Raw genomic sequence first — 26,760 nt, 5'->3', positions numbered from 1 at the left:
TGCCTCCTTTGTCAAATATTAATTGAGCATAATGGTTTGGATCGATTTCTGGGTTCTCTATTCTATTCCATTGATCTATATGTCTGTTCTTCCAAGAGATGCAAATCAAAACGACAATGAGGTACCATCTCACACCTATCAGAATGTCTATCATTAACAAATCAACAAATGACAAGTGCTGGCGAGGATGCAAAGAAAAAGGAAACCTCGTGTGCTGCTGGTGGGAATGCAGACTGGTGCAGCCACTATGGAGAACAGTATGGAGTTTCCTCAAAAAACTAAAAATGGAACTCCCATTTGACCCACTGATCCCACTTCTAGGAATATACCCCAAGAAACTAAAAACACTAATCAGAAAGGATAAATGCACCCCTATGTTCATAGCAGCACAATTTACAATAGCTAAGATCCTAAGTGGCCATCAGCAGATGAGTGGATTAAAAAACTGGTAATTCAGCACAATGGAATACTATGCTGCTGTAAAAAAGGAAGGATCTCTTACCATTTGCAACAGCATGGATGGAGCTGGAGAACAATATGCTAAGCAAAATAAGTCAGTCAGAGAAAAATAAATATCACATGATCTCACTCATTTGTGGAATATAATGAACAACATAAACTGATGAACAAAAACAGATCCAGAGACAGAGAAGCATTGATCAGACCATCAGACCTCAGAGGGAAGGTAGTGGAGGGTGGGGGTAAGGGGGAGAGACCAACCAAAGGACTTGTATGCATACATATAAGCATAACCTATAGACACATACACCAGGGGCCTGAAGGCATGAGCGGGAGGAGGGGGGTGCGGGGAGGGAGGGGGTAAGAGGGAGATAAGGACACATATGTAATACCTTAATCAATAAAGAAAAATTTTAAAAAAAGAATGTACTTTGGTGTTATCAACCCATTTTACACATAAGAAACAATCTTTCAATAAAAATCTCAAAGCTTTTAAGAAGGAAAGCCAAATGACTAGTGTGTCATCCCTTGCCAGTTACTTGGTTTCTACTCTTTAATAAAATGGTAAAGCTTATTATCAATAGCCCCCACTTCCATCCTCTATGATAGATCTTTTTCAGCAAGCACGTAGCTGAAACAACTCTCACCCACATACAAAGTCTTTCTCATGTAGTCTGGCTGGTGTGGCTAGTTATTTGGAACATAGTCCCATATACCAAAAGGTAGCAGGTTTGATTCTGGTCACATACCTAGGTTGCAGGTTCAGTCCCCATGTCAGGGCATGTGTGGGAGGGAACCAATCAATGTTCTCTCTCAGGTGTCTGTCTTTCTCTCTCCCTCCTTCTCTCTTCTTCCCTCCCTCCCTTCCTCTCTCTAAATAAGAGACTTTATTTAAAAATTAAATAAAGTATTTCCCATATATCTCAGCTAAAAATGTGTTCTCATTCTCTTTCCTGTTTCTCTCTCCCCCTTCCTTGCTTCTCAGAAATTCTCCTTCTACCCACCCATTCATTCATCCATTTGGGCAACGACTGTATACCAGGAACCATGCTGAAGATACAAACTGTAAAAAGTCATAGTCCCATCATTCAAATGTTCACTCTGGACATGCAAGCATGACTATGATAGGGATATACAGCATAGAAATAGCACAGAAATAGCACAATTCTGCCTCAGGTTGGAAGTTCAATGGTCACAGAGGCTTCAAGGAAGTAGTGACCCTTGACTGATTCTGAAGAATAATTGCAAAAATACAAGATGAACAAGGAGGAGAAGGGCATTTTAAGGACAAAAAAGTGACAATGAATGATGCTACCAGAATACCTCATGTGATTCAGACTACAGTAGGTCCTCGAGTTACATCAGATATCCATTCCTACCGTGCTGCATAACATGATTTTCACCGTAAGTTGGAACACACCTACATAAGCACCTACGTCACTCACATGGAGCACATACACAGCAGTAATGAAGTGAAACAGTAAAAAAAAATTTAAAAGAAAGATAACAATTCCTGACCTTTACTTGTGGTAAATAAATAATAAAAAACATAAAGCACATATGTACATAGGTCGAAATGACGGAATTTTTTTTATATAAATGGGAGATGGTGACGTAACCACAAAACGACTTACGTCAGTCCGACGTAACCCGAGGACTGTCGGTACTAGCAGTATCCAATGACAGTGGGGAGATAAAGCTGGGAAAGAGGATGGCCAGGTTGAGAATCAAAAACGAACACACCCCAGTCCCAAAAGTCCCGTCTTCTGGGCCTGTCTGACTACAGCACCCAAGAGAACATAGCACCCTGCCCTACAGGAAAGGGAAAATGGAGAACATGGGACAGCCAAATGGACAAAGGAAGCCAAAGCGCTCATCAACTTACCAGGAGAGCCTGGCCCCTCTTGGCAACAAGCTTTCAGCACCCTTATTATTACCATAAACACTGTGAATTCCAAGAATTAGTCTCTTGTCCTTTCTGAGGTCAATATTTGCCAATTAATCATGACTCTAAGACCTTGAGTTAAAGGCAAGACACTGTTCCATCAAGGGCTCTTCATCCTGAGGTCCATCTCTGAGGGCAAAAATAGGGGGAAAAATGCTCCCTGAGCTGGGCAAGGGAACAGAACTGGTTTTAAATAGACAGCTTTTAGAGGGAAATAGCTAGACCATAGATCACCAGTTAAAGAGAACTTCAATATTCACCTACACACCAGGGTGCAACAAAGACTGATAGAGTGATTGTGTTCTTATCTGTTGTTCCTGGGCCTTTAAAGCAGTAATGCCCATGCTTTCTGAAATTGCCATAGCCTGTCTTCACTTGATTCATGGATTCCCATCTCTTTTTTAAAAGAAACAACAAGTCCTATTGCTATATAACAAGTCCTGTTGCTATATGTTCTTTATTTTTAATTCAGTAGATTTATAAGAATTACCTTATGAAAATTTTCTAGCACCTTTCAAAATTACTACATACATCCTGAATTCTATGCAAATGCAGAGTGAAAAATCATGAGTCCAAAGATTCACCCCTCCAAAAGACCAAGATGCTAGAGAAAGGACAGTGAGTTTCAACACAAATATAATCTCTTCCAAGTGGAAATATGGCTGGACCAGACAGAAAATATTGGTACACTTCAAAATTATTTATCCATCCACACAAATAATATTGCTAAATTCAGTAAATATTATTTTTAGAGCTATAAACTTTTCTATTAATTTTATAAGACAAATTCATTGCTAGGTTCTCCCCTTGTGCTGAACCAATAAAAAACTTTACTTACCATAAAGCAGGGAAACAACTTCAAGAAGAAAATAACTTTAAATGGAAAGTTAAATTATAAAATAAAAAAATCTCAAAAATGTTAAAGGTCTAGAAAATCACCACTAGTTGAGGAATCAAAAGATCAGAGTTAAGAGCCCTGTGTTTACTACAGTTTCATGTAGAACTGTACAGCCTCAATTTCCTTATTTGTAAGATGGAATAGATAGAAAACACATAGAGAGAAGACAAAAGAGTTGATTGTATACCTAAGTCCTTTTCCAACTACAGAATGAAATAAACAATGGTACCATGCAGTTCCAAGAAAAAGTAGAGAGTGGAAAAAATACAGTGGTAAAGATAGAAAGACATACACTAGTGTTCAGAATGTTTGAAAAGACAGAAAGGGGTGGAAAAAATAGAGGCTTAAAATATACAACCTAAAGAAAATCGAGGAAAATAGGCCAACTAAAGGCAAATCATTTTTAACAAGTTCATCTTAGTGAACGTATTCTATTCTGTGGAGAAGAATTGTGGAGCACTGGTCCCAACGACAACCACCACACCAGAATTATCCTCTGTCCAGTCTTCAAGAAGGTTGGCGGTGATTATCACCATCATCTTACATGTATCTACACTGAGGAGAAAGATTAAGAAATCATTTGTCCTCCTTATACTCTCAGTTCTGGGGTTGTGACTTGCCTTGAGCACCCCGGCACCTGAAATCCAAACTGATCTTAAAACAAACAACAAAAAAACCTAGATCTGACTTTCACTCATCTCTCTCTCAGTCTTCAGACCACTTAAGAGTTACATCATCTTAAAACTTACCCACTCACTAGTAATTTTACAGAAGGATTGGATATAAAAAGAAACACAGGTACTTTTTACCTGTGCATGAACAGCTATCCAAGAGAAATATATTTCAAGTACTTCTCCACCAAGATTCAATTGTCATCACATGGCTGGGTCCCTCTGAGCAACAGCATCCACTAGTGGTGGGGAGGACTTTAGTGGAAAAGAAAGCACTGATGAATAGAATCCTTCATGTAAAACCCTCCATATTTCACAAAGTTATCAAATAAACCCTCACATCTACCCCAAAAGGTTAGTGCTATTAGGCTCATCTTACAGTTCAGTCTAGCAGAAATGAAAAAAAATATAGATTTCCAAGGGATAAAAAGTTCAAAATTACTAGAAATGCTTCCTGAAAACTGAAGGCATATCTCTACATGGATAAATGCCTTTGGGGTTCTATTCTAACTATGTTACTTTTCTCTTGCCCCAATCACATTAAGTGGTACATGAACTGCTGTTTCCCACCAAGCATACGTGCCATCATTCTGAAGAAATCCCTCCTGTTCAAATAATACAGAAAACAAAAACTGAGTACCTACTGTATAGGTTACACTGGAAGGGTTTGAAATTAAATTAGAAAAATATCCTGCTATTAAACAGCCTACAGTCTACTTGGGAAGATATCTAAAGAATGGCACTCCATCATCCAACTGTATAAGCTAGAAACCAAGGAGAAGTCCCTGATACCTCCATCTTTCTCACCCTGTACTTCTAGGCCATCACCACATCCAGTAATATTACGTCTACCTTTCTCAACATCCACCCATCTCTCCATCCTTACCTCTCTTGATCAGGTTATCATCATTTATTCCTGAACTACAGCAAAAACTTCTATACTGGTCCATCCACATCTCCTCTTGGATCCCTATAATCCATTCATCTCTCTCTCTCTCTCTCTCTCTCTCTCTCTCTCTCTCTCTCTCTCTAACTGCAACCATCTTGTTAATCTGATCACCTCAAACCCATGCTTAGAAGCCCTCATGACTCTTTGGAAAAGACTGTCTCATACCCTTTATTCTACACTCTCAGTCACAGGGGCCTTCTGTCCCTTACTCATACTGTGGCCTCCTCCACCACAGGGACTTTGTACATCTGTCACCTTTGTAATGTCATCCCCTCCCTCTTTAACTCCTACTCATCCTTCATATTGCTGCTCACCATCACTTCCTGAGGAAGGCCACCTTGATTTCCTTAACTAGGCCAAATCTCCTCAAATATTTATCTCTCCCATATACACTTACAACAGTTGTCATTTAACATTTTATGCAAGTATTGTTGTGTACAGATTTTTTTTTTAATTCTATAAAAGCAAAAACCTTGCCACCTTTTTCTCACCATGGTAATTGGTAACACATAGTAGTCACTTTTTGTTGAATGAATGAAAAGACAGAGATAAGATCAACACAAAGCAAAATGAAAAAGATGCCCTGACAAAGATGCAGGTAAATGACCCGTGAAGGATTTTAAACCAGACCTCTTGCCTTTATAAGGGGTCTTCCCTGGCAATTTCTCCAGGCCTCTTCACCCCAACATCGCACTGTGACATGGTGCCCATGCGAGGAAGGAAGAGGAACTATCTGTATCTGTCCCTTCTCTTCTCCAAAGCCCAGAGATGAAATAAAAGAGGAAGAAGTGAAGCTCCACATAGAAGGAGGTTGGCCCTGTCTATTTGCTGTCAGTAGAAAGAGGACAAGGAGAGTCTGCTAAAACTCGCAAACCTAATGAAACAACTGTCCCAGATAACTGCTTTTAAGAACCCCCTGACAAATACCATATCATCTCTATGGAAGCCTTTTCAGGATGTAGGTCAGCACCCTTAAATGAAGATGACTGTTGCCCTCTCCTTTCAGTGTCATCAGATGGCTCTCTCCTTCAAAATCCATTTCTTCTGGAAATCTGCTACAATGAATTTCCCCATTACTCACCTAAACAGAGCATATTTAAAAAGCAGGGGCTGCCCACAGTGCTATACTTCCTTCTAAGAAATGTCTGATCTTCCCATACTCAGCGTTGCAGGAGTAGCCCCACGTGCTGTCCAGCCCCTCGGTTGCTCACTGCCTTAGTAGAGGATGGTGTGGCTGTCAAGGGCCCAACCCAGAGTCAAAATGATGGGCTGTGGGCCCCGAGAACAAGAGACAACTAGTGTGCACCTTAATTCCTGTAAAACAGGGAGAATGATAGCACCTACTCAACAGAGTTGAAAGACCCATAGAAAGGTGTTAGCACTGACACACCACATGTGCATAACAAATTTCATATTAAGGAAGCCTCAAGTATTCACTGCAGCGAGCTCCTTAATCTCAATCCAAGAGGCTTATACAAAATAAAATAAACTTCATAGGAAACTTCTCAGAAAAAAAGAACCTTAGACCTTTGTACCTTAAGAAAACACAGCGCCCTACAGGGAGACAGTGTTTACTGTGGCTCTGCCAGAGACGCCTGGGATCATGACCTACATCCTAGTTACACATCCAGGAACAAGTTGTTAGTTACACCCGCTGAAAAAATAAGGATGTGGGCGGCCCTTTACTCCTCCTTTCACAATGTATAGCTTGTGTTTACTCAGTGCCCTGTAAAACTCACAAGACAAAGAAGTATTTATAAGTGTCTTTTTGGGGGGCAGGGGTGGTGGTGGCAGGAGGTGAATTCAGACAGCCACCAGCAAAGTCCAAATCTGAGGTGTACAAACCACACAGGTGTAAGGTTACTATAATCCTATAATCTGCCGAGAAAACAGGTAAGGTGGCCACATCAGGTATTCACAGTCTTTGGGGAACATGAACTGCTCCTGAGTAACACCTGGCTCTTCACTCTGGCTCTAGAACCCTCTATAGGAAAATAAATGTGGTAAGAAAATGAATATCTACCAGGGGAGGTTTTCATTAAAATATCCTCACACTTAATCTCAAGCGCCTCATTTTATCCAGGAAAAACTGAATGTGAATGAAATAAAATTCTAATCTGTATAGGCAATGATTTGGTTATCTGGTTACCCACGACCTAGGGCTTTGCCCTAATAACCAACTCCAGAAGTATTACTGTGTAGGATATACGGTGCTAAGAATAAATACCAAATGAGGAAATCATGCTACTGTGCTGTCTCAAGAGAAGTCCTGAGGCTTCTTTGCTCTGGCTTTGAGCCCAAAAAAATAGGTTGCAGCTTCTGCTTTCTGTGTGCTCAGCTTCTAGACGACATTCCCAATCTCAGCAGAGATGGCCAGCTCGTTGGGGGGATCTATCAGCCAGGAAAGGTGAGAACAAGCCTCTGCAATGGTCACATGTATGTTGGGGTCTCTCCCAGACTCCACATCTCAGGGGCAGCCGGATGCCCCAAGGTCTATCTGAAAGCAATCTGCCCAGGGCATTCTTTTCAAGGATAATTTCTGAAGGTCTGTATTAGACACCAGAAAACTAATGGGTAATTTTCTTTTTAAGATCATGAATGAATGAATATTGAAGAATTCAGCAATATTCTGGCCCTATTGGTCAGATTTTATACAAGTACCCAGCTGGGAAAGAGACTATTTACCACACAGGATATAGCTTCCAACAGTGACAATACCTGGCATTCAATACATTTTTAGAGTATTTCCTGGGTGGCTGCTTGCCAGCCAGGAGGTAACAAGAACAGACAGTGTAAGAAGACCTATAGGTCAGACTGTGAGCCCAGGCAGGACACAGAAAGACTAAATTGTTTCCAAACAGTAGGGCCCCAGGACTTGTCTTTGGGAAGAATGTGTGCACCAAAGCCTGACTCTGAGCTCTCCTCCCCCATCAGAGCTCCAGCGGGCAGAGGGCCACCCAGTTCCTGAGGGTCAATAATAGGGCAGGGTGGAAGCCAGACCTTCACCACCTGCACATGTTTTTCTGTCTGCAGCTGGTATGTAATTCCTAAGACTTGTCAGAGGTGAGGAAGGGTGGGGAAAAGGCACTAGTGGCCCTCAGGTAAGAGAGCTAGGTTTCACTCCTAAATCATGCTTTCTTTCTCTTCCTAAATCTCTCACTTTTCATCTGTAAAGTGGAATACTCAGAACAGTAAGTACCTCACCTCCTAGGTTACTGTAACGATTAAAAGATAATAGAAAAAGAAAGGTTTTCATGCAGGGCCTTCTGTTTCCCTGCTAATGTCTTCACACTTCACCCAGGAAAGGAAGGTCCATCCCTTTACAGGCATGCCTAATAAATAATGTTTTTATTTTTAAGTCACCCATGAAGCACCCTCTTTATTTACCGCACTGGGTTCTGAGATCTTTTGCGTTTCTCCAAAATCAAATACAGGCTTCAAAGTGCATTTTGAAACCAACTAAAAATATCCAGAACAATCTACTCAAAGCAATTCCAAGAATGTTTTCAGCAATACTTTTGGAGTTGGTCTACAATCTTCCAGAGTGACTTCCATAAAAGGCAAGCACATTTGTAGGCTAAATGCTTTTCAGCTTTCAGGTGATCACACAGCTTTACAATCCCCTGGACTACACCCAAGTCTCCTGTCAGAGGGACTCTCCAGGAATTTTGAGAAGCAATCATGTATCATTGACAGGTGACTCTCATCACTATAGATTTCAAAAAAAATTTCACAGCCAGCCAGTGGTTGAGCATAAACCTATGAAGCAGGAACTCATAGTTCCATTCCCCATCAGGGCACATGCCCAGATTGCAGGCTTGATCCCCAGTGCGGGGCATGCAGGAGGCAGATGATCAATTATTCTCTCTCATCATTGATGTTTCTATTTTTCTCTCCCTCTTCATTCCTTTCTGAAATCAATAAAAATATATTAAAAAACACTTTCCATAGATGTTTTCATGAAACTCTCACTCTGTTTTCAAAATTAAAACAAACAACACAATTGAAAACTAGGCAGGAGACTTAAACAGGCACTTCACAGAAGAGGATATCCAAATGCCAACATACACATGCAAAGATGCTAAGCTTCAAACGGTGATGAGAGACACAAAGGAAAACCACAAAAGAAACACCTCTGTACAAACACAGGAATAGCCACAATTTTTACATGATTTCAGCAAAATATGAGCAAGATTGTGGAGTAATGGCACTCTCAGCCACACCAGATGGGAACATAAACTGGAATGGCCATATTGGAACACTGTGTGGCTGTATCTAGTAAAGGTGAACATATTTCACATCACAGGACGCAACAACTACACCCACATACACACACACCAGAACCACATACCTATGTGAACCAAAAGACATATGTACATGCATGTTCACACCAGCATTATTCATAAAAGCCAAAAGCTGGAAACAACTCAAATGGCCCTAACCAATAATTGTGGTATGTTTATACAATGGAATAGAATCCAGCTACTGCTGCTTGCACACTATGGATGGGTCTCACAATATATAGAGAGAGTCATTAGAGATAAAAGAATACAAAAGTATGAGTGTGTTTCTATAAAACTTAGAAATAGGTCAAGTGATCTATAGTGTTAGAAGTCAGGACATGTAGCCTACCTACCATGGAGAAGGAAGCAACCGAAGGGGCAGGCCCAAGGGGAGATTCTGGGGTGCTGGCAGCTCTTTTTCTATTATCTGTGTTAAGAATAGGTGTGTTCATGGAATGGAAATTCACTAAAGTAAACACATGTCATGTAATTTGTGTTTCTGTATGTATATTAAACTTAAAAAACATCATCCTATATAATGAAAGGCTAACATGCAAATTGACCAAATGGTGGAATGACTGGTTGCTATGATGCACACTGACCATCAAGGGGCAGATGCTCAACGTAACAGTACCTACTTCTGACAGCTGTGGATGAAAGGGATCAGCATTTGTAAGGTGCTTAGAACCGTATGCTATGTTAGCACATAATAACCTCTAGGGAAATGTTAAATAATAAAAATAATGTATAATATACTGACAGAAAAATTCATAGACTAGACAGTGGAGGAGAATCCCAGAAGAAGTAGCTATCCAGCTCAACATATTTTTATTGATTCTCTCCAGACACGCTAGGCCACAGAAATGAATGTCCCTACCTCTGCAGAAATTCACAGTCTAGTTGGGTTTGAGAACAAGGGCTGTTCATAAACAAGGTCCCTGAATTTAGGATTCCCTGTTCAATGTTTAAAGATGGCCATTAAGTAGACCAGGGGGTGTACGGTTGGCAATGTTAGAAAACAAATGTGATTAAAAAGAAAAAGTCTAATTTTCCAGAGGGGAAATTGGGAGACATGTCCATTTTTTTAGGGCTGAGGTCTTTATATAAGCATGAAATTTTAAGCATTGAGGTAGTCTGATTTTTTAAACTATTGTGGTTGCATAAGGATTTCATTTGAAAGGACTTATGTCAGCTACACCCAGCTTTTCCACCCGCTCCTTCTCAGCAGCAGGGCAGCTTCCTCACTGCTACCTTAATGACAAGGTAGATTCTATTCTTCAGGAATAATAGTAACTTCTAGACTAATAGCTACTGTTGGCTTTCACCTTAGACTGTGTGAGGCAACGTATCCCTAGGCAGTCTCAAAACAAACAGCTCCCTGAGGCATATAACCTCTCTGCCCGCAGTTAGGTACCAGCAGTGGCTATGAAAGGTGATGAGATTACAGCACACACATTTACTCACCTCTGAAATCAGATCATTCCCACTTGCACATGACACCCCTAACCTCCTCCACCTTCCAGAAGGATAGCAAGTGCCAGTGAGGCCTAGAGAGTTAGGCTTCCACCCGAATGCCTTATCTTTGATTCTTTGATGTTGGTGCAGCATCAAAGTTTAAACACTCAGGTCTGGCACCTTAAAAGTGACTCCTCTTGTTTCTTTCCAAGTCATCAGTCATTAAAGGCCCACCCTGGCCAACCCACAAGAAATGGTTAAACAGGAAGGTGAAACAGGACCTCACAGGGTCAAATCACCATCCTTAGGAAAGCAATGCCTTTCAGGCTGTGGAGACTGGAAACTAGTTTGGTTTCTTGCACTTGTGGTTTTGTTAAAATCTTAAAAACTATGTTGTGTCTTTTATTTTCCCCTAGAAGAAAGTGAAAAGGATCCATCAATTTACTTGAAATATAAACATAATCTCTTATTTCCTCCCGCTTCAAATGAGGAAAAAGGAAATAGAAACAGAACAAAAGTTAACAAGCCACAACTCACCTTGTGTAACCCTGTGAGGACATAAGTGCCCACACCAGCACTGCGGGGTGATGCAGCAGACTTTGCAGAGACTGCATCCTCTGAGAGCTCACAATGCCCTCACAAATGCAACTCATGTGAGCCCCAACCCCAGGAAGCAGCCCAGCAGGGATTATTTTTGGTTCCAAATAGCGACAAAAGAAACTTGAGGCTCTCTGAGGGCAAGCTACATGGGCTCCAGGCGGGAGAAGTAGTCAGTGCCTGGATTTAGTTCCCAGTTCTTCCTGCAGCTGTTCCCCCATTAACCTAATTCAACGTAAACTATCCAAAGTTAGGAAGGTAAACTAATGACATGCCCAGATTTTCTGAAGTCCACAATGAAGCAAATATTTTCAAACTCATCACCAGAAAGTTACCCCATGTTGTTCATGAAGCTCAATGTTTTGCATTTTAGCTTCCTTTACTTCCTCCAGGAGAGAAAAGTCTGTGACAGGGGAAGGATGGGCAGAGTCCACCCCACCAAGGAAGTGTAGCAACAACTGAGCAGCTCAGAGATGGCTTTCTGGTCAAACAGACACCAACTTCATGAAATCAAAGATTAAAAATTACCCAGCCTCTGCTGAGACTAGCACAGTGATTTTATTAAAACTACTAGAGGCCCAGTGCACAAAATTCTCACACAGGGGGATGTCCCTCAGCCTGGCCTGCACCTTCTCCAATCTGGGACCCCTCCAATCTGGACACCCCTTTCACAATCTGGGACTGCTGGCTCCTAACTGCTCACCTGCCTGCCTGCCTGATTGCCCCTAACCACTCCCATGCCAGTCTGATCAATGCCTAACTGCTCCCCTGCTGGCCTGGTCATCCCTAACTGCCCTCCCCTGAAGCCCAATTGCCCCCACCTGCCCTCCCTTGCCGGCCTTCTTGTGGTGGCCATCTTGTGACCACATGGGTGCAGCCATCTTGTGATCACATGGGGGTGGCCATCTTGTGTGAGGGCATGACAGTCAATTTGCATACTACCTCTTTATTATATAGAATGCTAGCCTGGCTGGTGTGGCTAAATGGTTGAGCATCAACCTATGAACCAAGAGGTCACTGTTCAATTCCCGGTCAGAGGACATGCCTGGGTAGCGGGCTCAATGCCCGATGGGAGATGGAGGGGGTGCAAGAGGCAGCTGGTCAATGAGTCTCTCTCATCATTGATGTTTCTATCTCTCTCTCCCTCTTCCTTCCTCTCTGAAGTCAATAAAAATATATTTTTAAAACAAATAAACAAAAAAAGAAAACTGTGTTAATCTATGAACCAATAAGCAAATTAATATTGTCTTGAGGAGTAGGATTCATATCTCACTTCCCCTACATTCTCCCCTCCCCCCCCCCCCCCCCCCCCCAGAAATCAAAACCCTCTTCAAAACCTGTGGCTTTCTTTTATATATATTTTTGCTTGGTCTTTACCATGGGATTTGTAACCCTTGTGAGAAGAAAAAGTCAAATAATACTTAACATTCCAGGTGCATCATATTAGACACTTTTCTAAGAGCTAGATCTTACTCTGATCTCACAGATAACGAAAACTGTGGCTCAGATGTCACTTACCTTGCCCAAGTTCCCACAGCAAATGAATGGTGGAGTGACCTTTCACATTCAGCTCTATCCCACTCCAAGACCATCTGCTCTATACCGTTCAGCTAATATTCAGAATGATCCATGGGTCGGCAGCATCCACATCAATGGGAGCTGGTTATAACTGCAGAATCCCAAGCCTCAACCCAGGTCTACTGAATCAGCACGTTTAACAAGCTTTCCAGGTGCTTCCTGCCCATGAGTTAGAGAAGCACAGCTACCGTACACCGCTAAAGACAGAAGAAATATCTCTACCGAGGGGACAGGACCTCAAACCCATGGTATTAAACCTCATGTAGTATCATGACTCTTGGACCCAAACACGCTGATGCTTGTATAATGCCAAGTGCCATGTAAACCCTGTTTAATACAGAGATTTCTTTAAAAGGCCTTGACAGAGTTCCATAAACAAATCAGAAGATGACACTAAAATGTCTACCACAGTCAAATCTTCAGGGCGAAGCTAAAAAGAAGTTGCCCAGTCAGCACTAATGCCCTCTGGTGGATCACCACATGGAAGCCTAAATATGGAATTCGTGTCCAGAGGGAAGTCCAGAAACACATGCTGATCTAGAGATCACAGGCATTTACCATGAAAACTATCCCACTGACTGTATGAGCAACTTGGAACAAAACACTTTTAATTCAGGGGAAGGATTTTTGAATGAAAAGGTAATAGGAAAATCCTAAGGGACCCAATGGCAAACAAGGAGAAAGAAATTATCTAGGTATTTCTTTTTTTCCCAAAAGCAGAAAATTTGGCCTGAAATTGATACCCCACTCCTGGTTCTCTCTCACCACTTTTTTCTTGTTAGTCGCCTCTTACTCCAGCCACAATGGCCTTTTTGCTGTGTTGTTGTTGTTGTTTTAACTGAGATATTCACATGCCACTCAATTCACCCTTTGAAGGTGTACAATTCAGTAGTTTTTGAAAAATATTTTATTGATATATATATATATATATATATATATATATATATATAGAGAGAGAGAGAGAGAGAGAGAGAGAGAGAGAGAGAGAGAGAGAAAGGAAGGGAGGGGGAGGTAGAGAGAAACATTGGTGTAAGAGCTGAGAGTGAAACAGAGATCGGCTGCCTCCTGCAAGCCCCCTACCGGGGATCAAGCCTACAACCCTGGCATGTGCCCTGGTCAGGAATTGAACCAGCAAAATTTTGGTACATGGCATGCTGCCTAACCAACTGAGCCACACTGGCCAGGGCTACAGTTCAGTAGTTTTCAGTATATTCACAAAGTTGTGCAACCATCACCACTATTTAATTCCAGAATATGTTCACCACTCCGAAAAAGAAACCACATACCCATTAATAGTCACTCCCCATTCCTTCCTCTCCCCAGCCCCTGGCTACCACTAATGCAATTTTTATCACCATGGATTTGCTATTCTGGACCCTTCATAATGGAATTACATAATATGTGGCCTTTTGTGTTTGGCTTTATTCATATAGTATGTTTACAAGGAATTATGTGGATATACCATATTTTGTTTATTCATTCATCAGCAGGTGGAAATGTGGGTTATTTCCATGTTGGGACTGTTATAAATAATGCTATTATGAACATTTATGTGCAAGTGTTTGCATGAACATATGTCCTCTGTTTTCTTGGGTGTATACCGAGGAGTAGAATTGGTCATGAGATACTTCTATGCTTAACATTTTGAGGAACTACTATTTTACAAAGTGGCTGTAAAATTTTACATTCCCATCTACAATGAAATATATGAAAATTCTGATTTCTTCACACCCTCACTGACACTTGTTATTATATATTTTTTATTACAGCCACCAGGATGGATGTGAAGTGTTATCTCACCGTAGTTTTTATTTGTATTTCCCTAATAACTAATGATGTTGAGCATCTTTTCATGCATTTATTGGCCATTTGTATATCTTCTTGGAAGAGGTATTTATTTAAGTCCTAAGCCCATTTTAAATTGGGTTATTTCCTTGTTTATTGTTCAGTTGTAAAACTTCTTTGTTCTTGCTATTTTTTTATTTTATTTTTTTCATTAGAGAGAGAGAGGAAGGGAGAGAGAGTTAGAGAAACATCGATTGGTTGTCTTCCACACACACCTGGAACAAGCCTGCAACCTGGATATGTGCCCTAAGTGGGAACGGAACTGGCAACCTTTCAGTGCATGGGGCAATGCTCAACAAACTGAGCCACACCAGCAGGGCTTCTTGCTATTTTTTGAAACTCCAGTTAAGACCCCTCTTTGAGGGGATCTTCCAAAACACCCTTTTCCCAAATATCCAAAATTCTTCAACTGGACCAGATTCCTTTGTACCTGGGACTACTATCCTCTAAAGGACTAAGAACAACTTTTTTCCTCATTTCTTTCTCATGCATCCCTCCTTGTTTTCAACCCGAGTGTTGTGCCTCCCCTCCTGCTTATCCACAACTAGCTCTCCTGTGTGGACAAACTCATCTGCTCCTTCAGTGAATTTACAAAATCAAGAAAAGACCTTAACAATAAATAGGTTCTCAGACCACCACAGATTCACCGGGTCTCACTTTGTGCTAGGCATGGTCCTTTTCTTAAGCGCCCTGAAATGTATTTATATGCAGACACAAATATAGGTCTTCACATTCCTGCTCCATTATACCACCAAACTGAAACACCCCTTTTCCTCTACAAAAGTGCCAGCCATCATTTCCAACGTTTTCTTACTCAAGCCCCTCCATGGAGACTTTCTTAGCCACCACAACTTAAAGTGTTTTCTCTCCACTCTGAAATTAAAAACAGTAAACACCTGGAGAGTTCACTAATCAATTAATATTCTTATTTAGCAAATGCTCTTTACGTTAAGGACATATTAGGTAAAATTTCCCCATCCACAGATGCTATTAAACCACTTGCTACAATTGCTGGATTGTGCCAGTTCAGTAATGGAATCCTAGAAGTTACACACAAATCCTCAAAATGCTCTGGGAAACATTTAATTAAATAAATACAACCAAGTTTTTTGTTGCTGACTCTGTTAACTGCAGTACTTCTCAGGGTCTTTGATATGATGGTGCACATGTGGAGAGTCTCTAAGAGAAGCAAACACAATGAGCACTGCTTCCAAATTGATCTGCCCTTTACAAGAGGACACCTATTAACATCCACCCCAACATCATTCTTCCGACATAGTCTGGGAACTGCTGAGCTAATTCAAATGCTGTTCGATTCTATCAGTTGGAAAGCACTGAGTAGAAATTATATTTTCTACTGGGGTAAAGAACCAAATATGCTTTGTTTTAGAATGCCAAAAATTGGAAGTCAGTCTATTAATGTGCCAAGTTACGGAAAAAGAAAAAAAAAAAAACATACATTGTGTGTTCATCATTTTAAGAGCCATCTGGATTTCTGAAGTTGGAAAATGATGAAGTGTGAAAAAATGTATATTAGAATTGAGCAAGTGCAATACAACCCAAGTTTTAGTTAAAAAGCACCCTCTAGGAAGGCTGGGAACAGTGTTCCAGGAATGGGCCTTGAATCTCTATGACCCAGTAACAACAGCTCTGATGACCAAAGAGAAATAAAGTATCATAATGACCAGCTCAAAACAGATTTATCCAAGGGAGCAAAGATATAATATGGTCACATGCTGAGAACAGTGAGCAACAGTGATAAGGAAAGAAGCTTTCCCTACACTGGAAAAAAATCCTAGTGGTGGAAAGTAGGCGTAGCACCCAAAATATAAACATCAAGTTATGGGAAAGAATTTTAAAGTAGAAATGTTCCCTACTTATGTTAAGTGCCAAAACCGTTTAAATTAGCTAGGAAAGCTCAAGAATTACAACCCGAAGATTGTTTCTTCACTGACTGCTGATTATAGGCAGGAAGACAGGCCTGGGTCTTGCAGTTTATCTACTTTAACACTAAGTGCTACACTTGAGTTTCTTAAAACCTGTCTTTACTGACAGGTTTTCCTAGTGCTAGTCATTTTAAAACTATAACAAAGAACAAATGGAAAGCTGAGATAAAGCATGATGGCCAGCTGGCACTTCTTTCGGCACAGCAACACGAGGCTAGTTTAAATGTTGACCCGCCTCTTACACCTAGTCCCTGTGGGTGCTACATATTCCTATTCCTGCTTTAGGATGTCATCTCGGGAACCCTCCTGACTCAAGCAGGATCCAAGCCTCTCTGATACAAAGTAGCTAGAAATCATTGCCACATCGTAGGCCACCGTAAGTCATGGTCAACTCTCAGCCCAGGACCATAGCTTAAAGGGACAAGGAGAAAAGCTTAAGATTGGGCTGTGCCCCAAAAGTGCTTGCTTATAAGCTAAATCACACCCAGCAGCACTAATGCTGTACAGTTGCCCCTGACATTCGGCCTTCTGCCCCCTTGGAGAGTGAGAGAGCAGCTCAGTTACTACCAGAAGGAATGGAAGGCCTTCCCCAGATGTGACCACCATAGGACATCTGTCATGGTGTGTACAACACCTGCCCCAAGGTCTGGGTAAACTGCCCATTCAGAGAAGACACCATATAACAATTCTTTTTAAACTTGCTCATAAGTTCTCCAAATGTAAGGTTCAAGCTGCCAGAACTTTATGCAACCTCCTCTTTTCAAATGCCTGAGATTCCCAAAGAAAGGAAATGGAGTAGTTGTTGGATTTATCAATAACAGGATCACCAACCTCAGTCTACCAAAGAATGACCTAGGAACCAATGACTAAATACTTTACAGTACAAAAAGGAGGGGAGTTCCTATCTGTGTGTGTGTGTGTGTGTGTGTGTGTGTGTGTGTGTGTGTGTGTGAAAAATAATTCATTTGAAGAGCAATCAGAATGATTCAAACAGGACAATGGTAACAGGCACAGGTACTGGAAATACAAAATGGTTTAGGCAAGTTCCTAAAACACTGTCTCTATAGGTGAGATTTTAAAATAATGGCATTCCAGAACAAACCTCATTTTCTTACTTTCTCTCACCTCATAGCTGTACTCTAGGTGACTCTGATGCTCATGTTTGAGAACTACTGCCCTAGGATTGGGGAAGATGCAGAGGGGGGTGGGGGGTCAGGAGCCTGATGAAACCCTTACTAAGTGTGTCAGAGACAATCTCACCTGTTCTTGCCTCTACTCAGCATTGCTTAACCTCACAGACTGATTTCCCCAATGAGGAGTTGAGTCCTTAATTCAAGGTCACTATTAAAGGTCAAGCCAGAGCTCTAGCCTAGAGTCTGCTGACTTGTTCATCAACTTTAGATCTGAAACCAGGGCCCAGAACTCTGAAGATTGACAAGGTGATCCCACCCTGTCTCCTCATCTATACCATGCTTCCCTCAGATAAATATGAGGACTGGGGCATCAAAAGAGATGGATTTACAGGAAGAGAATAAAGAAGAGAAATAGCTACTCCAAAAGACCCTAGCAATTAAATCTCTTCGTAAGGAGTGGGCAGAGGGGAGAAGACTTAGATGTCTTGTTATAATTAAAAGAAGTGGTTCATTTAGAAAGAAAGAAAGAAAGAAAGAAAGAAAGAAAGAAAGAAAGAAAGAAAGAAAGAAAGAAAGAAAGAAAGAAAGAAACTGAGTGAAAGGCACAAACACAGTAAGACGTGAATAGTGCTTTGAGGTGTTCTGAGCACTTTTCACTTTCATTATTTCACCCAAGTCTCCTGCAAGGAAAGGAGATAAGGTCACTATTGTCCCCATTAGACAGAGGAGAAAACTGAAGTCTAGAGTGGCTAACAGTTTGCCAGCACAGTCATGCCCTGAAAAGCTACAGCCTGACATCTGGTCTCTCTGGCTCTGTAACATGTACCCATACCAGGGATTCCCACATCAGAAAATGTGCGACAGAGCAAATGACCCCTAGGAAAAACACATAGGAAAACAGGTAGCACCAATGGGGAGCCCCTAAAACATGGCATTTGAGCAGTGTGTGGGTACCCCTTTAAGAAATTAACACACAAACCCAACAGCCAAGGTGTTCGGCCAAAAAAGAGGCATATTTCTAGCCTGCATAATCATTTCTGGACGAGTTCCCACTAGCAACCTCAGAAGCGGGCGCGCAGGGCTCACTGCCTGGTTGAAGCTCCTCCACCCCCATCCCCTCGGGTTATGACAGCACAGCTCTGACTCGCGTGCAGGCAAAACCCCAAAACTCAAAACAAGAAGTGAAAAAAGTGGAGCCAAGAGAAACCATCAGCATCCTCCACACCCTCACAATCCACACAATGCCATCTCCAGGGTCCTGGAGTCGCCCGGACACGATCTTAGGAGACCAGTGGGATGAAGTGGTCATTCTTGTGGGCCCACAGGCGCTGTTACCTCCCGCCCAGCCCCTGAGGAAGAATAATAGAAAGGGGGGAGGATTTCTTAGTCTTGGGGCTTGAGCCCAAGGCAGATACGACCCAGGCGTCCTCTCTTAAGGAACAGTATGTCACCCAAACTCTCCAACCTCTTCCTCCAGGTCTTATCTCTGCGAAGATGAAAGGGGAAGGGCGGAGTTGGTGGTAGGGTGCTGTAAAACTAGGAAAGGGCTGGAGGAAAACTTAGGCTGGCCACCTACCCAGCCACGTTGCCCCACCATGTGTGTGGGGCTCCATTCCGGCCACCTCAAGGGCCAACAGGGAACCCGGCGCCCTTGGCCACTTCTGAGGTTGGAGAAGGGGCATCGCCCTAGGTAGCGCCCTAGAGGCAGGGAGCCGTGCCGCCCGGGAGCCTACCTCGGTTTTGGCAGGAATGATTTTCCTAGACGACGCCAGGGAAGCGAAGATCTGGGTGTTTCGTAGATTTCAGCCGGGGGTGGAGGAGCTCTGCCCAGGGGCGCCGCGACCCCTCAGCTCCTCCACACGGGGGGCTTCGGGCGGCACTCTCAGGACCATCGTACCGCGGGCACGGTGAGAAAATAAGGGCTCCATCCTCAACTTTCTCGGAGGAAAGTGCCCCGCTTCGCGGCTTGCTCAACCCTGTCCGCGCATCGAGTACCAGGTTTGGGGGGAACCAGGCACCCGAATCGCTCTGGGCGCGCCCTCAGCAGCTGCGCGCAGCCCCTGTACCCCACCGCCCGCCAACTCGATAGCATCTATCTGAGCGCCTGCCTACCCCTCCGGCCCCGCCGCGGGGTCCCTGCCCCAGCCTCCCTCATCGGACCGAGCGCCGGGAGCCCCGATCGCTGCGGCTGCTGCAGCCGCATCCCCCCTGGCCTGGCCTCTGCCTCGCCCGCCCGCTCCCCACGCCCCGGCCCTACCGTGCAGCCTGGCTCGTGCCCCGGCAGTGCCAGTGCGCGGCACGCGTCCCAGCCAGCGAGGCTCCTCCCCGGGGGCTGCCCCGCACGGGGCTCCGGGCTCCGGACAAGGCTTTGCGGGGTCGGTTGCTGGCCGGCCGCCTCTGGCGGCTCGCGCGCCGGTTTCGGCTGCCGCGCGCGAAGAGGGAGGAGTGGGAGGGAAACTCCCGGCAACTCCAACTCCAGGCGCCCGAGCTCCAGCTGCAGCCGCGCGCCCGCCGGCCGCCGAGTGCGAGCGCCTGCGAAGCAAACCTGCCCCCGCGGCCGCCTCTGAGCATGCCCAGTGCCGCCGGGGCGAGCCGCGCTCCCGGCCCGGGGCAGAGAGCGGCGGCGGCGGGCCGCGGACCCGCCTCTGGGCTCCAAATCCCAATGGTGGGCCACCCCGGGAAGGCCCTATGCAAGGAAGGGGACCCTGGAGCAAAGGGCTGGGACAATGTGCGGAGGGTAGTGCAAGTTTCATGGGTTGTGGGAAGTTGGTCCGCTAGGAAGGTGAGCTGTTTCTGTGATCCTCTGTGCAAAGCTGTATTCGAAGGGCAAGGGGAACATTTATTCTCCAGGAGAGAAGGAATGGCCCCAACAGATGGGTGTTAGCCATTGCTCCTTAATTCCTGTGGGGCAAATGCAAAGAGTTCGTGGGGCTTGGCAGGCAATGCCCATGAGTAAACCGCGTGGGGGGTGGAGGACGAGAGGGCACTAGGGGCAGAGCCACTCTGCTCTAAATTGCCGGTCGCTATCCCCAAAGAATTGGGGCCTATTTTTGCTAGGTTTTCTAATTTCCCAAGGAATGAGAGATTTAGATTATTTTCATATAAAGCATTCTGATTTTAAAATCTTGATAATGTATTCAATTTTAAAAAATCACTCTGTACCAAACAAAATATACCCGAGTTCCTTCCCTGCTCAAGCCTTAAGACAGCCAATTTGAGGTCTATGATTTCTGCATTCCTTTAGCAATGAGGTGCCAGTGTGTCCACTCCGCTCTGGAAAGGAACTGAAAGGATCCAAGATGATTCAGAGTGCCATCAAAGTACTACCACTTACTAAGGGAATTGGTTTTTCAGACAGAAGAGAACTATAGATAAATGCTGGGGCATTTGAGAAAAGGTACTGATGTAAGAGGGATTGTGAGAATTAACTTTCGGAAAACATCTATAATAACAAAAGCATAATGTGCTAATTAGACCAGACAGCCAAATGTCCTTCTGGTGAAACCATGGCAGCGGGGGCCAAGGGAGGTTAGCTCCAGGGCGTGTCCTGCCCATCTAGCCCAGCCCCACCCCCCCTCCCACCTTCTAATTAATTTCCTTTCAATGTGCACAAATCCGTGCACTGGGCCTCTAGTCATTAATAAAAGAGTAACTGAGTAGGTAGTTTCTGCAGGTTCACTAACAGTGCCCTGCCCAAAGCCTTTTGGAGTCTTAAAAAAACAAACCCCCAAAAACCAGAAATGCTAACCCCACCATTATCTTAAATTTTTATATTTTTCATCATACATTTGCATTAATTTTTAAAATATTGTATTAAGATATTTATCCTGAGCCCAGCCAGGGTGGCTTAGCAGTTGAGTGTTGTTGACCCATGAACCAAGACATAACTAGTTTGATTCCTAGTCAGGGCAAATGCCCAGATTGAGGGCTTGCTCCCCAATGGGGGGTGTGCAGGAGGCAACCGATCCATGTTTCTCTCTCATCAATGTTTCTATCTTTCCCTTCTCTGCCCTTTCTAAAATCAATAAAAATGTATTTTAAAAATTTTAAAGAAATTATTTATTCTGATTACCAAGTCTTTGACATTCCCTTAAGTTTTGTGGCCTACCTCACCCTATCCTGTGCTTTGTGTAATACAACAATTTTATGAGTTAAAATGTCCCTGTATCAGTTTCCACTGACACCCTCCTTTCCTACCACCTTCCTTTCTTTTTTTAATCTTCCTCTTTATCTTTTATTTTCTCAATATGGCAGATCTAGTTCAAGATTACTACCTCCCTCCCCAAACCAATACAACTACCCTCCATCTCATCTGCAGGTAGGTCATCAATGTAGTTTCTGCCTCAACCAGACACCTGGAACTTTCCTTAATATCTGGTGATTCTCCCTGCAGGTTAGCTGATTGCTAAATTCATGGAGAATAGACCATCTCTTATCTATGGGAAGCATTTTAAGCATGCAGAACTCTCAAAGAACAGAAAAATGTGTGGGTGTTTACACAAGAAGCCTTCTAGAAGTTATGGAAAGGAGGAAGTGCCCAGCCCAGGACCTATCACAGGTAGTTAAAAATATTTTCAGAATAAATAGCAATTTCCATGATCAAAACCTTCTGTATCTCCATTCCACCTCCCACAGTTCTTAAGTATTATTATTTTTAAAATTCACTAATGATAAGTTTGGGCAAGAAGAACAGGATGTAAACATTTATAAAGGAAGAACTGCTTTAACAAATAAAATGTTTTGTCTACTTAAATTTCAAAGGTATTTGTTTTTTTTTTAAATATTTGTATTAGCAGTAAATAATACATGATATTAAAAAGCTCAATGCAAAAAAAAAAGAAAAGCTTAGTTCAAGGAAAAAGTAAGTTTCCCTTCCCAAGAACTATTATTGCCAGTTTCTTGCATATAACATATGAGAACAAGCATATTTGGTGTTTTTTTTTTTCTTTTAAAGTCTAATCATGAAACCATAGAACTGAAAAAATATCTTACAGTTCATCTACATGCCAAGTTACAGACTTTTAAATTACTATTTTATTCTGGAAAAGGAAAACATGGGTTTATGGCAAAAGTACCTTGAACACAGGAAGAAGAGGGGGGCCCTTTCTAGAACCTGACCATGCTGACACCCTGATCTTGGACCTCCAGAATCCAGAACTAGAGATTGAAGATGGCAACAGAGTAGGTGGAAGTTACACTCATCTTTTCCCAGAACTAAATCAGAATTACAACTAACATAAAAAACAATCAACCTGAATAACCAACTGAAGACTAGCTGAACAGAAGTCCCATAACAAAGATTTGCAGAAAGAAGAAGCACATCAAGGCTGATACGAAGGGCAGAGACGTGAAAAGGGCTGGCTCCAAACCCATATATGGTGATTGAGAATTGGAAGGGATATCTCAACTGTAGAGGTCCCCTCTGAGGAGTAAGGGGTCTCAAACCCATACTGAGCTCCCCATCCCAGAGCACCAGTGCCTAGGCCCTAGAAGAATAGCCTGCATAACATCTGGCTGTGAAAATCATCTGAGATTCCATCTGCCCAGAGAGAGACAAAATTCTGCTAGAACCCAGGTGCCCTATTAAAGGGTCAGCATACAAAATTTGTGCTCACTCACTCTGGGCTGCAGCAGAAGGATGGCAGCTCAGAGCAGACTGGAGTCATACAGGGAGAGACTAGGTTGTGCGGCGTCAAGGAGAAGGCTAGAGGGTCAGATTCCATTGTCTTTGTGCTGAGTCCCTCTCCCACACTGCCCACAGATGGCATCTTTCCTGGGTTGAGTCCTCCCCTCCATTCACCTGGAGGGGAATGCACAAGCCCCGCTCTCCTAACTCCCTTTGGCACTGCCTTGTCAAGGTCCTGCCCTGAGGGGGAATTTGCTGGGCCTGCAGTGCAGACTTTCTTGGAAGGCTCTTGAGGAAGTACAGCCCTGCCCCACCCATGCCTCTACCAGTGCCACTGTTCCTGTGAAGAGCCTTCCCTCCACATGACCAAATATTAATTGTTTTAACCTGATGAACTCTTCTGGCCTCACCCCAATGACTTCCTGAGCCCCTGCTTCACCATAGAGGCCCCAGATGGGTGGTAGCTGGCCTTAATGTTCCCTGAGACCCAGTACTGTCACCGAGTTTGAAGCTCTATCAACCTGGTGAGCACCCCTCAATCCTACTTGATGACTCACTTAGAACCTACCTCAGGACTACTGCCAGAGGCTCTTTCAGTGACTAAGCCTAACCGGCAGCCATCAGGTGAAAGTGGATCTCAAGGTGCCTTGGTTCTTTAACTGATCTGTCCTGGGCCTCAGGACCTTGGTATGTAGCTTAGTATCTCTCATGTGCACCCAGGCCCAGCAGAGGCTGCCAGAAACAATAAATCACTTTGTAGCTCCAAACAGGTAGCCCAGGACCAGTCAAAGGCAGCCTCTGACGTTGATCTGCACTGAAGTCCCTCCCAAGAGACCCCAGAAACAATACACCCAGTGGTGGGTTTCAGACCACATCAGAGCATGACCCAATTAGCTTCAGAAGAGGTACACCCAAAAGGAGATCTTGGCAGGCACCAACCCCTGTGGGACAGATTCTGCTTCATGGGCTCAACCCCTGACTAGCAGCTCATATACTGTGGTCAGGGTCACCTTCATAGTCAGCTAATCAAGACTCAACTACAAACAGGAGGGAGGGCTCACATAACCCACACAATGGGCATTACTGGAGCATCTAACTCAGGTGATCGGGGAGACTTCATCACAGCCCCAGAGGACACCTACTACCTAAGGCCACCCTACCAAGACTGGGACTTAATACACAGAAACAAATACAGAGAGGCAGCCAAAAATGGGGAGACAAAGAAACATGCCCCAACTAAAAGAACAGGAGAAATCCCCAGAAAAATAACTAAATGAAATGGAGGCAAGCAGAGGCACCTCAGGGAGCCTTGGTTCTCTAACTGATCTGTCCTGGGCTTTAAGACTCGGTATGTATGTATGATGAAATCAGTGAGAACCTTGTCAAAAAGATAGTGAGCATAGAAAAGGTGATAAAAGCCAGAAAAAATAAAGAATACAATATCTGAAATAAAGAATGCACAATAAGGAATAAGCAGTAAGTTGGATGAAGCAGAGATTGGAGTCAGTGATTTGGAAGACAAGGTAGCAGAAAACACCCAATCAGAGCAGCAAAAAGAAAAAAGAATTTTAAAAAGTGAGGATAGTTTAAAAGACCTTTGGGACTATATGAAGAGTAACAACATTTGTGTCATAGGGGTACCAGAAGAAAAAGAAAAGGAGCAAGAAATCAAGAACCTGTTTGAAGAAATAATGACTGAACCTTCCTTAACCTGGTGAAGGAAAAAGACACACAAGTCCAGGAAATGCAGAGAATCTCAAACAAGATGAACCCAAAGAGTCCCACACCAAGGCACATCATAATTAAAATGGCATATATTAAAGACAAGGAGAGAATCTTAAAAGCAGCAAGATGGAACATTTCTGAGACTCGTGGCAAACTGCAATTCTCATTTCTTCCCCTTCATCTTTTTTGGTCTTTCACTTTCTCAAAGCTTCCTTTTGCTTCTCTAATTATATTACTTTATCCTAAGCTGTTTCAGCTTTCATATACCAACATATAGATAAGAGACTAAAATGCAAAGCCATTTCTTGGAAAAAAATGAAACCAAGTAAGTTTTAGTCTTGCAAAAAGATTTGGTTTCACCTTGGACTTGGCTGCTCTGTAATAGTTTAATATGTTTTAGCCACGTCTTTCCAATCAAATTGTTAGTTCCTTGAGTGCCGGGAACAAGTCTTAAGGGTCCTCAATTTTTGTCATCCAATGCCTGGCTCAGAAGGAGGAGCCCATAAACAAATGACAGTTATAACCTGTCACTATTGAGGTGACTGGTTCATCAGGGACAAGAGTCAAATAGTTCATTACATTATCTTATCTCTGAAGAGATAAAGAATCTTCTATTTAAAACACACATAATATAAAATGGCATCAGTGATAGGTTTTACAATCAAAAGGTACATTTTATTAACAGCATATAGTAGAAATAATGGGCAAAGGAAAGGAAGACTTTCTTGAAGAAATAATGATCAAGCTAAGGCCTGCAGATTAAAATTCAAGTAGATGAGTAGGCAAAAAAGAAGCAAAGAAAGAGAATTCAGGCAGAGAAAACAGCATGTGCAAGGGCACTGAGGTGGAAGTGTGGTAGGCAGTGAGACAGACATGAGCAGAGCACCGACGATAGGTCAGGTTTAGAACAGTCACCGGGTGGAAATCCCTGGGTGTCTAGCAAAGGAAAATTGTAGGGTGGGACCTTACCCTAGTGTGACCTTTCTTCCCCTAGCATATCACTGGTCATGCGGTTTGGGCCCCCTGACCTTTCCACCCTAGAGATAGTATCTAGGCCTCAGTTGTATTTCAGCCCCAGGGCCCAGAAAAGCAGCAAAACCAGACAAGTGACCCCACGGCTGACCTCAGGACCAGCTGCATTGTATAATGACCTCCTGCCTTGGTGTTGACCAATCAATGGAGACCTAGATTCTGAAAGGACACACCTGGAAAGCTACTGAATATTCTATTGAGATCTTCCCCTGGGAACCCCCTAAAATATCCACCCTTAAAACCCCTAGGAAGAAGACCCAGTGCGCTCTTCCTCCCCAGAGTACACCTGTGCCTTTCCCTTTCCCTTTCGCCTCCTGATTCCCCTAAGCATCTTACCTTTACCTTCCTCACTCCCAAGCTCCAAGGGCCCTTCCTTTGCCTCTATAACTTGATTTTTAAGTCCATTTATCCTATGAAATACTTCTTCCACCTCTGTGATTTTATAAATAAACTAGAGGCCCAGTACACGAAATTCATGCATGGGTGGGTGGGTGGGGGATCCCTCAGCCTGGCTTGCACCTTCTCCAATCCGGGATGCTTCGGGGGATGTCCGACTGCCTCTTGAAATCTGGAACTGATGTCTCCTAACCACTCGCCTCCCTGCCTGCCTGATCGCCC

The 26,760-nt window shown here is 43.3% G+C and overlaps 1 protein-coding gene across 2 annotated transcripts in view; it reads right to left on the bottom strand.

Annotated features, from left to right (window-relative positions):
- Positions 1-20,304, bottom strand: part of STXBP6 (syntaxin binding protein 6) — a 266,791-nt gene extending 246,487 nt beyond the window's left edge. The window contains exon 1 of one of the 2 annotated variants that reach the window (XM_036354233.1): positions 20,017-20,304. The gene's annotated coding sequence lies outside the window, so the exon portion shown is untranslated. Of the gene's footprint in view, positions 1-19,492; positions 19,877-20,016 lie in introns of those variants that run through there. The other variant, XM_036354214.1, reaches the window with a different exon arrangement.
- Positions 20,305-26,760: the final 6,456 nt, after the last annotated feature.

Source organism: Myotis myotis, unplaced genomic scaffold (assembly GCF_014108235.1).
Source record: "Myotis myotis isolate mMyoMyo1 unplaced genomic scaffold, mMyoMyo1.p scaffold_m19_p_1, whole genome shotgun sequence".
Classification (NCBI taxonomy): Eukaryota; Metazoa; Chordata; class Mammalia; order Chiroptera; family Vespertilionidae; genus Myotis; species Myotis myotis.
Note: the sequence above shows the minus strand (reverse complement) of the source record. Positions and strands in the feature narration are given on the sequence as shown.